At 57.1% G+C, this 14,266-nt stretch overlaps 1 protein-coding gene across 1 annotated transcript in view; it reads left to right on the top strand.

The window, feature by feature from the left end:
* The first annotated feature begins 1,398 nt into the window (after positions 1-1,398).
* Positions 1,399-14,266, top strand: part of MID2 (midline 2) — a 114,106-nt gene continuing 101,238 nt past the window's right edge. The window contains exon 1 of the mRNA XM_055818183.1: positions 1,399-1,501. The gene's annotated coding sequence lies outside the window, so the exon portion shown is untranslated. The remainder of the gene's footprint in view (positions 1,502-14,266) is intronic.

Genomic DNA, 14,266 nt, shown 5'->3' with positions numbered 1-14,266 from the left:
GGGCTTTATTTCTCCCTGGTGTGCTGTGGGAGGAAGCCTGGCAGTCTGTGAGCTCGGGTCGGAGCCGAGCTGCTAGCCTCCAGCTCCCCAGCAGCCCCGGTCACTGTGCAGAGCCCTGTGCAGCCAGGCTGTTGCCCATGGAGTCCTTGGGAACGGTGCTTCACTGTGATCTCGAGCCATCTGCTTGTTGTTAGTGGCCTCATTTCTGCTGCAGCCCGATGTGCCTTGTCCAGGGGCTGCATGACTGCGCTGCTGCCCTCACCGCTTTGCCCCTGCCACCAGCACAGGGTGTGCCAAGCAGCCTAAATCTGGCCCTGGCTACCTGCTGTGGCCGGCTAGCAGCACCGAATTCGGAAAAGCGGCTTTAATTTCCTGCCTGTCCAACCGAAGGAGGATCAGGCTGTATCAGGCTCTGATCTGGCTGTTTGTTCTCTTCTCTCTCAGTCTGCACAGATGCAAACGACAAGGACCCGTCCCAGGACAGCTATGAATTATGTGACTTGGCTGCAGCTGTGCAGGCTGTGTTTTTGCTGCCAGAAAAGCAGAGATAGGATTTAATGCAGAATAAGAAGGCGCATATTAACTATCCTGCTGTCAGATCCTCCTAGGGAAAAGGATTTGTAATTCCTCTGTGCGGTGGAGTAGGTGAGAACAAGGCTGGCTGTGGTTGCGGTGCTGACCTCCACCATTCAGTAGAGCACAGCTGTCTCCTTCCACTGGGAAGCCACAGTGGTGCCGACGGCGTGGCAGCGCGGTGAGGGCAGGGGACACGCCTGCAGGTCCCTGCGCACCAAACCCAGCATCTGCGAACCCCTTCCCCGCCACGCCTTCAGCAGCGCCCCGAGCTGGGATGGATTTTTCCTCGTGTTGATTTTAACGAGGCGGCTCATTTAACACTCTGGGCAGTCCTCACGTATAAATAACCTGTGCAGCACGTACCCATGTTACTGAGGAGTAAATTACGTGGCTGGGTTCCCCCTCCCTCTCTTCCCTTTGATGTTACGCTGTGGGTACGTGTATGTGTGTGCATATGTGTGCTTTGCACGTAACCTGACCTCGCCCACAGCCCTCGGCTGTGCGGCAGAGGGCTCTGCAGAGGGCGAGGGTAAGACCCCGAAGGCGAGACCCCCTCGCTCAGCCCGCTCAGCCGTGCCTGCCCACGTTAAAGCAGCGGTGCGGGCCGCGCTGCGCCGCGGCGGGGACACAGCGGGAGGGGGGGCGGCCCTGCGCGGCGGGGCGACACGCCACGGGTGGGCGCGGGGGGCGCCCGCCGGGCGGGGCCGGGCCCGGCCGTACCGCGCCGCTGCCGGCGGGACCCCGGTGCCGCTGCGGCCTCACCTGCGGCGGGGCGAGGGCGGGGCGGGGGGCGGGAGCGCGTGCGGCCCCGCCCCCGCCCCCCCGCCCCGCGCCGCCGCCGCTGCCGCCGTCTCCTCCGCGCCGCCGCCGCCGCCGCGTCTCCAAGATGCCCGGGCAGCGGCGGGGAGGCTGCTGCAGCCCGCCGGTAGGTAGCGGCCCCGGGGGGAGCGGGGCGGGCTCCGGCGGGCACACGGGCTCCGCGGGTACCGAGCCCGGTGGCGGGGCCCCGGCGCGGCCCTTCCCGGGCGTCCGGAGGGCTTGCGGCAAGTGGCGGCGGGGCGAGGAGGGCGGGAAGGCGGCGGGGCGGGGGTGAGCTTCCCGCACGTCCTGGGGCCGGTGTTCGGCATTCCTGCTCGGGTCTCCCGGCTGCGAAGCGCGTTTGCGAACCCGTCCCGGCACCTTCCGCCGCTCGACCGGGGGCCCCTTCCCCGCGCCGGGGGCCGTACAGCGGGAAGCGCCCACTGCCGGGCCGGCGGCCCGAGTTGCCTGCCCGGGACCCCCCCGGCTTGCCCGGTGCGGCACGGCACGGCGCGCCCTTCCCGCCGCCAGGCCGGCGGCTGCGTTTCCCCCGTTCGTTTAAATCCCGGCATTTCCCCGTTCCAGGCTCCCGCTGCAGCGGGCAGGGGCTCGGCGGGTGGCCGCAGCCTTCCACCGGGTCCCGTTGTCCTCCCCGGCAGCGTGGCACGGCTTCAGCCGTGATAAAGTTTAGTTAAATGGAAGTTCAAAGGTAACGGGGTCCATCCCGGGGCCGGCGTCTTCAGGGGTCCCACAGGCCCCTCGCGGAGCGGGAGTGACGGGGCAGGCACGGGTGACCTCTCTGCTGGTGCAGACCCCGCCGCTGCGCCGAGATCCTGGGCAGCGCTTCTTGGGGTGCCACTGGTGCGCTATTGCTGGTGTTTTTAGAGCTGTTACCGCTGGTAGCGGCGTGGAGTGTGTTTTGCTTGTGCTGAGAATCTGTTGAGCTGTTAGAAAATGCGCCTGGATGACGTGCGAGAGCTGAATTTCCTCATCCTCGCCCTTTATTTATGTGTCTTGCCTCCAAAAACATACCATCCGCATATTTTATTGCTCCAATGTGCACAGCTAGAGATGGTTGTAGTGTAGCTCAGGCGGTGAAGGGCTGTTCTGCTGAACCGGCTGTGGACTTTCTGAAAAGGGCAAATGGCTCTTGTTGTTCCATAATTTCCTCAAGTCTTGACATGCCAGGGTGTGAATGGCTCCGGCTCTGCCTGCCCTGCCTGGCTCTGGCCCAGGCCTCCTCGCGCTCTCGAGCGAGCCCTGGAACCTGGGCTGAACCTTTGTTGTTGGCAGGCAGCTTCAAGGAGACCGGCGCTGCATGAGGGAGCTGCAGCAGCCGGGGCCGACTGAAGTGCTGCGTGCCATGCTGGGCATCACTGGCTGGCATTGCCACAGCGGCCATGTCACCACCACCCACCCACGGCAGTGTCTGGCAAAGCCGGCGAGCGCTGGCAGCCCTCTGCCCTGTGTGCTTGTGGTCGAGCGGGGGCTTGAGCTGCTCCTTGACTCTTACAGTGAGATTGGGGTGGCCGCCCTTCCCTCTCTGCCCGCGCTCCGGTGGGGCACGGTGGTGCTTGGTGGTTGTGCTGGAGTGGGGTTGTGATGGAGCTGCTGGTGGTGGGCAGAGCCCTTGGCCTTCCACAGGTGCCGTGGTGGTCACTGCTGCCTTTCGTCTTCCAGGAGCACGCTCGAAACTCCTTGCTGGGCCCTTGCCCCTAACCAGGGGGTAATAAAGCTAGTTGTTGAATGGGAGGAAGGGAGGCTGGTTGTAGTGGTCTCCCCCCTCCCCGGGCAGCGGTGTGGGAATGCTCTCATGCCCAAGGGGGTGTTCCTTAAGGATGCCTCTGGGAAAAGACGGTGAGTGGGAAAGAAATGCAAGGAGGAAGAACGTATGTCAGCGACAGCAGCAGTTGCATCGATTCAGGCAGGTGGTGTTATTGCTACAGAGCCCTGGGTGTGCCGGCTGCTTCACAAGCGATTAGAGACAGGTCTGTGCCCTGCGGAGCCTTTTGTGGCGTGGGGTGAAAGTAGTGTGTGTGTGTGTGTGTGCAGCCGGGGTCCTGAGAGCTGCACGCCTGTTTTGTAAACCTGGCTTTTTCTAAAGAAATGAAGCTGCAGCGGGTCATAAATTCCCTTGCTTGAAGAGCGTGCTGGCAGGTGGGCTGCGCTCCATTGGCCTCGTTGGCACTGGCACAGCTTGGGGAGTGGGCTGGGTGATCTGCTAACAGTCTGTATGTCGTTGCATATATATATATGTGTGTGTGTGTGTTTGTAAGCAGGGTAGGATCATCCTTGAGACCATGTGAGATTGATAAATTACTTATTTTTAAGATCAGGGTTGTCTTGTCCCTTGATCCTTTCCTCGAGGGGATTGGGAGGTGTGTTTCCAAACCTGTGCCTGGGGGTGTCACCCTGACCCCCCTGGGCTGTGGCTCTCGGTGGGTGGCTGTGCAGCCGGGGCTTGGCTCGGGGCTACCTCGGGGCTACCGGGCTGGGGCTACCGGGCTGTCTGAAGCGGAGCGGCGTGGGGGGATGTTGAGCCTGTTATCTCCGAGGTCGGCTCCTGACTTCTGGCAGTCATCATGTCTTGGAGGCTGGTCGCTGGAGAAACTCTCTTGGCTGTTCCCTCAGAGATGCTGGAACCAGAACTTTCTCTGCAGGCTGTGCAGCCAGTTCTTTAAATGAAGCTAATAAGCAGTGTGATTATTTTGTACCTCTGGAGGGAGTTACTGCTTCCAAGAATGTACCCACTTCTGCTCGCTTGAACTCTCTATTAGTCTGGTGCTCCCCTCTTTGGGGCGAGCTGGCAGTGTTCCAGGAGGGTCTGTGGCTGCGAATAATACTCCCCTGAGCATCCTCCTCAGGAGGGACAAAGAGCCTTGGGGAGGTTTGGGGTCAGGGTCTGATCACTTTGCCAGGGCTTGATTTGCTTGGTTTTAGTGTTCTTCCCGTGGAAAATATTGCAGCTTAATGAGTGCCTGGCTTTTGCTGTCATCTTTTGCAAATGAGCAACTCCGTCATCTTCTCCGATTAACAAGAACAAGAGGACATGGCAGGGAAGCCGATGACTGGCCTCCCTCTGCTGTCTCTTCCAGCATGATCACTTGCTGGTGCGGAGCCTGGGGTCTCGAAAATGCCAGGGCAAGGGAGGTCACCAGCGGGGAGAATGGGGGATCTGTGCGCTGCTGAAAGCTGCCTTGTGCTGTGCGAGGGTGGCGGGGCCCTGGCAGCCCAAGCGGCGCTGAGGGGAGAGCATCTCGTCTTGCCCCTTGGCTTCTGTGCTGCCTTCCTGTTTCCGTATGCATGGCCGCTAGAAAACATCACGTTAGCTCTTTTGACAGCAGCCCACGACTTGCCTTGCGTCCGCTGGGTGCAGGGGGGGCTGGTGCCAAGCCCTCAGCCTGCGGTTTGCCGCGTCCTCGGAGGTGATGCGGGGCAGAGCTGGGTGCTGTGGCCCTGGTGTTGCGGGGCACAGGCGGTGGAGCCCTGCCAGCAGCAGTGAGAGGTGCAGCGTGTGTTGGCTTCAGCATCTGCCCTTCCTCCCTGTTCTTGGTCCCAGCCCCGAGCAGACTGGGGAGCATGGCCAGCAGCAGAATAGCCCCTTTTGTGCCTCTGGACCTGTTGGCCTTTCTCAGGAAGTAGCTTATTGTGTTTGCTGGCAACACCAGGCTCCATCATTGCCTCTGCACCATCCCTGTGCATGGGCTGCCTTCAGCCCTGCTGGTGGTGGGGTCCGAGCGGGTCCTGTGCCCAGGAGGCAGGGGCCAGGACGGGACATCCTTGCCCTTGCTCAGCTGGGGCTCCCGGCTCGCAGCTAGGGGGCAGAGGGCAGGATCCCTGGCAATGCCCACCAGCACAGCAGGGAGAGGAGTGGGGTGCTGCCCCCCGGGACCACCCTGGTGTGGGGATGGAGCTTGGTGGCATACGCAGCTGCCCCTCACCCCCTTGGTTGCAGCTCCCTGCCCTGCACAGCCTGGCCATGCTGGCCCCACGCGGGGCACTCCCGGGGGGCTGGGGAGTGCCCCGTTGTGCTGCGGGGCCTCGGACTGGGGTCAGGCCAGCCTGCCTGCCAGTTCAGACCTCTTGTCTCCGTGCCCTCTCCCAGCTCCGTGGTGCCAGTCTGCCTTTGCTTGTTCCCACGTCACTGGCTGGGCTTGGCTTCCACCCCAAGCACGCAAACCTCTGGGTGCCGGCAGGGCAGAGGACATTGCTCTGCTCCCTGCCCCTGTTCCTCTTTTGGTGTTGGAGCTCTTCTTGCAGCCGGGCTCAGGCTGTTGTCCCCCTTTCCCTTTCCCATCCATGTCCCCCTTTCCCTCCCACCATGCTGTCCCCTTCTGGCCAGGGATGCTCACAGGGAATGCAGGCTGGTCCAAATGGCCCCCAGTGCCACTCCAGTGGCTGCTGCGAGTGCCTGCGGCCAGGGAGGGGACACCGTGCCATTGCTCCCCCCAGCACACAGGAGCAGGGGAAAAGCCTAGCGTGTGCCAGGGCTGCCCAGGGACAGCCCGGGCATGTTTTAGGCTGTGCTGAACTAGGGGAGTCTTTTAAACTGAAGTGGAAATGGCTGTGGGGTTCGGGGGTGTCTCCGGGTGAAAGCGGCGTTTGTTGTTTCAGTTGGGCTGGCTGGGATGTGCCCAAGCAGAGGAGGTGCTGTGCTCGGTAGCCAGCTGCAAGCAACCTGGCCTGATCTGCGGATGCCTGCTCTTCCCTGGCAGGGTGTTCACAGCTGTTTTTTTTTTTCCTTTGGGGCATTTCCCGTGGGATTTCCTTGCTGTGAAAGGAAGAGGGTGTGGATGGGGTCTGGAAAGTGGTGGTCAGGCAGAGTGCCCTGCGGGCAAATGAGGATGATCGCTCTTCTGCAGATTAAAAGTGATGCTGGATGTTTTGCTCTCAAAATTTAAGTAGAGAGACCAAGTAGAAGAGGTGGTAGTGTTGGAGGGGTTTTTTTTGTTTTTTTGGGGGGTTATGTTGTAAACAGATCTTGTGGAGTTGGTTGCTGCAAGCTCTCAGGTCTCAAAACTACATAGTTTATGTATCTCTGTCTGGCCTCTCTACTTGAGGGGGGAAAGGAAAACCTAGTAGCTTATGAAAAGCCAATGTGAGAAATAATAGGAATCCTGCTACGTCAGTGAGAAACTGAGGGCACTTCCAAGAGATCCTCTTTGCAGGCTGTGCAAGAAAGCGTTTAGCAGGTCTGCGTGCCAGCTCTGCACGAATGACTTGGCACATGTCAGAGCTCCCAGGGCTTTGCCTGCTTTCTCTGACATGGCTTGGGATCCCAAAATGAAAGGGGCTCTGTGCTTCTGCAGAATATTATTACTGTTGTTTATAACTGGAATTCATGTCTAAGAGGAAATGAATTGCTAGGTCTGCTTGTTTATTCCTCAATTTGCAGACAGAGAAGCTAGACCACATTGGGGTAATGGCCTAGAAATTAAATTTCATTTTAATATGCAAACCCAATTTCAAGTTGATTGACTGAAGGGGGAAAAAATTAACTTCAGACAGCAGGCAGAGACCTTCCTGAAGTAGGATTCAAGCACAGCGTAATAAATGTGAGCTGGCTGAAGGTCTGTATGGGAGTAAAGAGAAGATGTGTGCATGCACACCTTTCTGAAATGCAGCTGTGCAGCATCCTTCAGCAGTAAGTCAGATGACGTGGAATAAAACAGCTTTTTCCTTTTTTCAGAGAGGCGCAAAGCAAGTTAAATGTGTTTCATGGTCAAGTATCAGGAGGACCCTGCTACATCTGGTTGTATAACTGGGCTGATTAAAATTACGCAGGCTAAGGCCATCTAATTATGCTCAAGTACCTGAAGCAGGGGGTGGGCTGGGGTGGCCGTGGAGCACAGGAGTGCAGCGCTGGCACTTGAGCAGGCTGGTGTGAGGCTGTGAGCAGCCACTCTGGTTCACTGCCCTGCTGAGTGTCCAGGGAGGGAGGAATTTAGAGGGGCTGCTTTGAGCTGCAGAGCAATTTGGTTTAATTCTTTGTTAAGGAGCAGGCTGGGCTTCTGGCCGGCTGCTCAGGCTGCCACCCATGGCGCCCACCCTCAGGTGTTAATACTGAGCCCTGCCACGATGCTGCATGACAATGGCACTGGTGGCTGTTCTGCCTGTGGCCGTGCTGCCCGAGATGCTGTGTCTGTCTCCCTCCCCAGGGCCGGGTTGTCCAGGGCTCCAGCATGTGTGTGTGTGTGTGTGTGGGACCTGCTGCCCACCTGTCTTGCCCAGCAGCTTCTCTGTGGTGGTGGCTGTAAGCAGGTGCTTTGGGAGAGAGGGAGCGGGGCAAGTGAGGATGGCAGGGGTCTGCAGTCCCTGTGCAGGGGGCAAAGGACAGGCACAAAAGCTTTGCATCCCTCCTGTAAGTCCTCCAAAGCCTTGGAGCTGGACCTGCTGCCCATGTGAAGAAGCAGATGTGGATCCAGGCTTCAGAAGTCCTGCTTGAGGGGATTTATCCTGGTTGGACCTGTCCTTGAGCCAGTACGCACTATGTGATCACTGCCCTGGTATCCTGGCTTCAGGTGAGGTGTCTGCACCTATTACTTCTTCTACTTTTTGCATTCAGCTGAGATCTCATGCAAGAAAAATACCTTTTTTTTTAAAAAAAAACAACCCCAAACCTGTGAGATTGGTCAGATGCTGGCACAGGCTGCCCAGAGAGGCTGTGTAGCCTCCATGGAAATGTTCAAAACCCCGTGCGCCATGGTCATGGGCAGCCTGATCCAAGTGACCCTGTGTGAACAGGAGTTTGTCTCCATCCCCCGAGGTCACTGTGGACCTCGGCGTTTTGTGACTTTTACCTGGTTTCTCACCTGAAGGTCTCTGGGAGCGTGGTGGGCCTGATGGGATGGCGCGGAGCCCTGTGGTCCTTGGGCAGGAGGGATGCAGTGGATTTGGCGCTCACCTTGCAGCTGGGAGAGCTGATGCCTATGCACTGTCATCTCATAGGTTTTGGTGGCAAGAGGACTGCATCAGCCTGGTAGTCTGTGGGGTTATTGCTAGTGGTGGTGTCTCTCTTCGGAGCGGTTTGCTTGGGCCAAGCGGAGCCCGGGCATGAAGGGAAGGGCCAGTTGCCAAACTGTTAAAAGGGAATTTAATATTGGGGATGTGCATCAAAGGGGGAGTGAGGTGTCAGCGGGCACGCTCCCAGCAAAGGAGGGATGGTCGATTACCCTCTGTTTTAGGGACAGTTTTTCTGGGAGCCCCCTCCTCTGGGGTGAGGAAGAAGGGGACAAGCTGTTCCCGCGAGCCTGGTGTGGTGCAAGTGGGGGGATGTTGGCCAGCAATGTGGCTGGGAGAACGATTATGGAAAAACAAAGAGGGAAGGCAAGATGATGCTCCAGGTTCAGAGATCATCCAAACTGTTGGGTTTATGGCTGGGGAGGGAAGAGATTGAAGGAAACAGTAAACCACTTCAGGGCTGGGGTGTTGCTGAGAGAAGGGGCCCCCAGGGGTATGGGTGGGCCTACGGGTGCTGGGTGGATGTTAGATGTTCCTGCTCTGCAGCCTGCTTCCTAGGCCAGAGGAGAGAAGAACTCTTCCCCACAGTTACGGGTGTGCTGAGCAAGGAAAGCATCCTGCATTTAGGAATAATTTTAATCTTTTAGCCCAGTGCCCATAAAGACTGTGGTGCTGTCTAAAGGAGTTGTTCTGCATGGTCAGTGTAGCTCTGCTGCCTGCTCAGCTCCTCCAGAGTAGCTGGGGAAATCAGACTAGAAGCAAGGCATGGATTTTCAGTGGTGTGCATGATGAATTGCTGGAAAAAGAGAAGTGGTGATGCTCCAGAAATGTGCTGTTGGGGTCCAGAGGCATCTGGGCAATGGGGGAAGTGCCAAGGCAAACCTGAGCTGGAGGCAAAATGTGGCGGCTTCTGTTAGGTGTGTGATCAGCCCAGCACTGCTGCCTTGATGAGAGTTGCCTGTGGGTTATACCTGAAGTGGGGTGGAAGAGCTGTGCTGCCTTTTCCCAGCTCCTCCTGTCTGTTTTGCATGGTGGGATGCACCAGGTACAGAGGAAATCCAGGAACTCTGAACTGTTGCAGAAATATACTGGTTCAGGCCACATAATGACATTTTGCTTATCTTAAAGCATCCACTGTGTTCTTAAAGCTGGCACTTGGGAGCTGCTAGAGTCCCTCCCGAAGCAGGCTGCACACGTTGGCTCCTGAACCCTCTCTGTAAACATGTCAGGCTCGTTTAGGCAGTGCCAGGGGCTTCTCTGTTGATCACTTTGCTTTGTTGCTCATATTGCCTTCCCATTGCTGCAAGCAGCTCCCCCAGTTCTGCGCAGTTTGTACAGGGGTTGGAGCACAGAGCAAGGATCCTGGCTGACTCTGAAACTCTGCTTGCAAGATCCTGAGCTGCTGCAGAGTGCTGGAGAATCAGCCAAACTCAATTGCATTTCTTTAGCAAATTTGCCCTGATTTCTTCTGGCTTGCACTTTGCATCACAGTATGTTTGCAGCATGCTGGGACCTGGCCTTGGCGCTCTGTGCTGATGCCTCTGTCTGCCTGCATTGCTTTTTTCCCCTCCCAGAAATGTGCTCTGATTTTTTTTTTTAAGTTTGGTTTTTGTTTTTGTTTTGTTTTTTTCTTGGAGGTTTTCCCTGGCTGCGGGTGGCTCCATCTCTCACTCCATGGTGCTGGAAGCTTTTGTGTGCCTGTAGAAGGGAGGAATGGGCTGGCTTTGTCATGCAGGAAGGTGGTGGGTACCGAGCTGCATGACTCGGGGCCTTTCTGTGATGAGCAATCCAGGTCATAATAATCTCCTTGCTTGGTGTGTTCCTTCTCCTCCATGGCTGGTGGGTGAGAGATGTCCTCTGGGATCTCTGCAGGTGCCACAACCATGCCTGAGGTCCTCCTGAGCCCCTGCTTTTCTGGGCTTTGCCCCTCAGGCTTGCTTTCCTCCTGGGAAATCTCCTGTTTCTTTATCAGTGAGGGCTGGCCTCTCCCAGGGACAGGCTCCTCTTCTTCATCCTGTCTGGGATTTTTCTTCTCAGCTCCTGAATCCAGACTTCACCGTTCCCTGGCTTCCCTGTTCTCCCTTGGAATTGTGCTCCTTCCCTCCGCTCCCTGAAGCATCTGCCCCACCACCCCAGTTCCAGACTGCCCCACCTGATCTCCCTGCCCTCCGCTGCTCTCCCTTTCTCCCTCCCTGGCACCTGTAGCTGCTGTGGATAAACGCTCTGCAGCTGTTTCATGGCTGGATCAGGAGGATTTCTCCCTCATGCCCTGCAGAGATGCTCTGTCCTGTTCATTGCTCACAGTACAGGTTTATTTCAGCTCTTCTTGTGTCTCTTCCCTACTCCGCTCCCCTTTCCCCACCATCATGTCCTTGCTCTCCCTTCTGCCTTTACAAGCCTGCTGCAGTTGCTCACCCTGTCACTGGTGGCTCCCAGGCTGTATTTCCCCATCCTTTCTTCTGCCAAGCCCCTGCTGCCCTCCCCACACAGAGTGCCTCCCGATTGCTCCTGCTGTGCCAGGGCTGCCCTGTGTGTGCTTCCCACTCTGCTGCTTCCCTCTTCCCTCTGCAGCCTGGGCACGACTCCTGAGCTTTGCTCATCCTGCAGCGGGTGCCTGGGAGGCTGCACGCGTGGGCAGAGCTCGCCGGGCACCGGCTCTGCAGGGAGACAGCAAGTCCCTGCATGTTCGCATAGGGAGCATGAAGTGCAAAGCTGGAGTGCCAAGCACTGCTGGTAAGGAGGAGGCTGCTGAATCTTATGTGCCCTTGCTAGCTTGCTCCTGGGCACTGATGCCCTCTGAACGAAGCGCAGGGATGCTCTGGCTTCTGCTCTTGGTATCCCAGACTTTGGGCTGCCGGTCAGTGTATAGTGTGAAACTTAATTTCTGAGAAGAATATTGCACTGGCCTTTGACTTCGTTATGCTTTGAAAGGAGGGAGCTGGCTTCTGGTTGTCATCAAAAGATGCTTTTTTGGGTGCAGGCTGCTGTCACCTTCCCAGCCCTTGTCTCCATGTGTGACATGTCTGCATTTTTCTGGCATGAAATATTTCAGGCTTTTTTCATCCTTTTTATCTGATTCCTGAAGTCCTTTAGCAGTGCTTCATCTCATGAATAATCATCAAGCAGCTTTATTGCCCTGTTTGTCATGAGGTTCTGCAGGGGTCAATAGTGGCAGTGTGACCTGCGTCAGTGATTGAGATGGCCCCAGGGCTGGTGTCTCCTCAAAGCACAGGATGTGATGCCCTCTGCCATGCCAGGGCTGCCGTGGGAGAGGATCCAGCTCCCACACTGGCCCTGATGTCCTCGCTGCAGATGGGGATGACAGTGGGCAGGAGACAGGGCTCAGGTTCCTCCCCACTGCCTGAGAAGCTGCTCAGTCCTCCAGCCCTTGACTGAGAAAGACCATGGTCTGGGCGTGCCAGGTGGAATTGATTTTATGTATCTATGTATCTTTAAACAAATTTTTCTAAAAACTCTTTCACTCCTGCCAATACTTTTCTTAAGCCTCTGGCCACTGGTGCAGTCCCTGTGTGACCTGCAAAGTGCTGTGCTCCCTTTAGCATCCTGGGGACTTGCATGCCTTTATTATTCCTCACCAGCCTTGAGCTTTGCCATCCGCCTGCGGAGATGCGGCAGGCTTCCCGCAGAGAATCAAGGCAGTTGGATGCTTTCGGAGGTGAAGGCACCTCTGCGTGTAAACCCCGACTCCAGGGAGCCTCTTGCAGTGTCTGTGATTATTACAAATGCAAAATACAGAGCACTTTCTTTTTCTTTCAGATCATTAAAAGAGCGCTTCAGTGTTATATAGCAGGTATTGTCTGTGCTGTGCCTCTTGTCGCTAAAAGCTATCCTCTGCCTCCCTCCAGCAGCCTGCAGGCAGGGAGGGAGTGGGGATGGCAGGAGGAAATTACCTTTGTAGTTACCTGCTTCATCTCATGAATTGCATCTAAGGAGAGCTGAGAGGGGTGGCAGGGAGATTTGTTGCCCCTGCATGCCAGCAAAATGACCTCGGTTGCCCCTTGAAGCAGGGAGGAGGGCTCTGTGTGGTGCAGCATGGTGGAGCCATACTGGCTGGGGAGCGTGGGCTGCTGTGCCGTGGATTGGGGTGACGGAGGCAGACGGTGGGTTGTATCCTTCAGAGGATATGGTGGGATTGTGTAATTACTCAGTGTGCTCTGGGGTGCACCTGGTGCTTGACATCAGAGTGGTGGGTTCAAGGGTTGTGCCCTGGTCTTTTGCCACGATCTGATCTGTTAGATGACCTGGTGAGCTGCTTGTTTCTAACTCAGCTGCGTGCGCTCAGGACCTGCCTTGCTCACTTGGTGTTTAATCCCTGTCCTGGCACAAGCTGTGGGACATGACAGATAGTGTCCTGCAGCAGCGTAGCCTTACTGGTGTTTTGCTGATAGCCTGGCTTTGATCAGGAAACTCCTCCTTGAGCCCAGGGCTGCTCCTGGAGGATGTGGCATGTCTCATTGCTAGTGGAGCGTTCTGTGATGTGCCACGCAAAGCGCGAGGAACCACCGTTGTGGGTGTTTGGTGGCATCCAGAGCAGAGGGTGGGACGTGGGGGGCAGGTGGTGGCTCTGCCATACTGGTCCCCTGTGTGTGCTGGAGCCTTCTCACTCTCGCTGTAGAGCATGAGCTCCTTTGCATGGAGATGGTGCTTTGTAGTATGCTGCACTGATAAATGCCCAGGGTGTTCAGGGCAGCACCGGGGGGTTCACATGAGCAGCTGGAAGCACGTTGCTGCTGCTGGAGCTGGTGATGTGTGCCCATGCACCCCTGTGTCCAGTAATACTAGGCCATCCCTGCTACCTGGGCTGGGTCTTGCCTGGATGCAGGGCGCAAATCTTTCCAAGCAGTGCTGTGGTGATAAAGCCCCGCTGAGTTGGGAGTTGCAGAAAGCAGAGCTTTGTGCTTGCAGGTGGGTGGGCACCACACAGTGGCAATGGCACCAACAAGCTGGAAACATCCAGCCGCTGCAAAGCCAGTGCTACTTGCTCTCCAGTGGTCTGTGGTTTGAGAGATGCAGGAGGTGCGAAGGTGCCAGCAGGTCTGTGCCACCACAGCAGGGTGTGTGTGGTGCCCGTGGCTGCGCCTCTGGTAGGGCAGGGGCTGGCTGCTGGGCTTCCAAAGTGCCTTACCATGAGGCCCGGGCCAAGGGCTCCCAGCGTGGCAGCGAAGAGGTGCAAATACAGTTGGCAAAATGATCTCAGTGTTAGGTGAAATCCTGTGGGGGAAAGCTGAACCAGTTGAACTGGTGCTTTTTTTTGATATGAAGGGTAAAAACCCTTATGTGCAAAAGTGATTGAGGGCTGGAGAGCCCTCTCCAAAGGGATGCTAATGGTTGTGAGTCACCTCGGAGCACCGAGCACCGGAGCCTGTTGTCTTGAAAGGCTTCAAATGACCTATTTAATGCACTGGCAAAAGGTCCGGGGAGTGCTGAGGTCCGTCTGTCATTCTGCAGTGCTGGGAGGAGGACTGGGAAATCTGGCTGGCGTACAGAGCACTCCCAAGGGGCCAGTGTAGGAGAACCGTTTAAAGAATTGCTGTGATCTGAAAACAAGCCTTGGTTTGTCCCTCTCTGAAATGAAGAGGTGGTGCCTGCAGCAGCAGCGGACCTCTGAAGTCCTCTGGTCGGGCTGTGGAGGGAGGAGTGGGGTCTGCACCCTCCCCACTGGAGCCCTGCAGCAGCATGGGAGCTCTCCTGCACGTTGGCTTGTGCTGTGCTGGCGGTGAAGCGGGGCTGAGGCGTGGGTGCGAGCTCCATCCCCAAGCCTTCTGCGCTGGGACCCTTGGCATGTGGGTGCACACAGCACCCAATGTTAAGCCCGGGTGCTGCCCAGAGCTGCTGACGCTGGGAAAACCATGTCTCTGAGACATGTCCCTCATGTGCCAGCCTTCTTTTGCGAGGGGAAGTCTGAAATGGC

The sequence above is a fragment of the Falco peregrinus genome, chromosome 13, assembly GCF_023634155.1.
Source record: "Falco peregrinus isolate bFalPer1 chromosome 13, bFalPer1.pri, whole genome shotgun sequence".
NCBI classification, from domain to species: Eukaryota; Metazoa; Chordata; class Aves; order Falconiformes; family Falconidae; genus Falco; species Falco peregrinus.
Note: the sequence above shows the minus strand (reverse complement) of the source record. Positions and strands in the feature narration are given on the sequence as shown.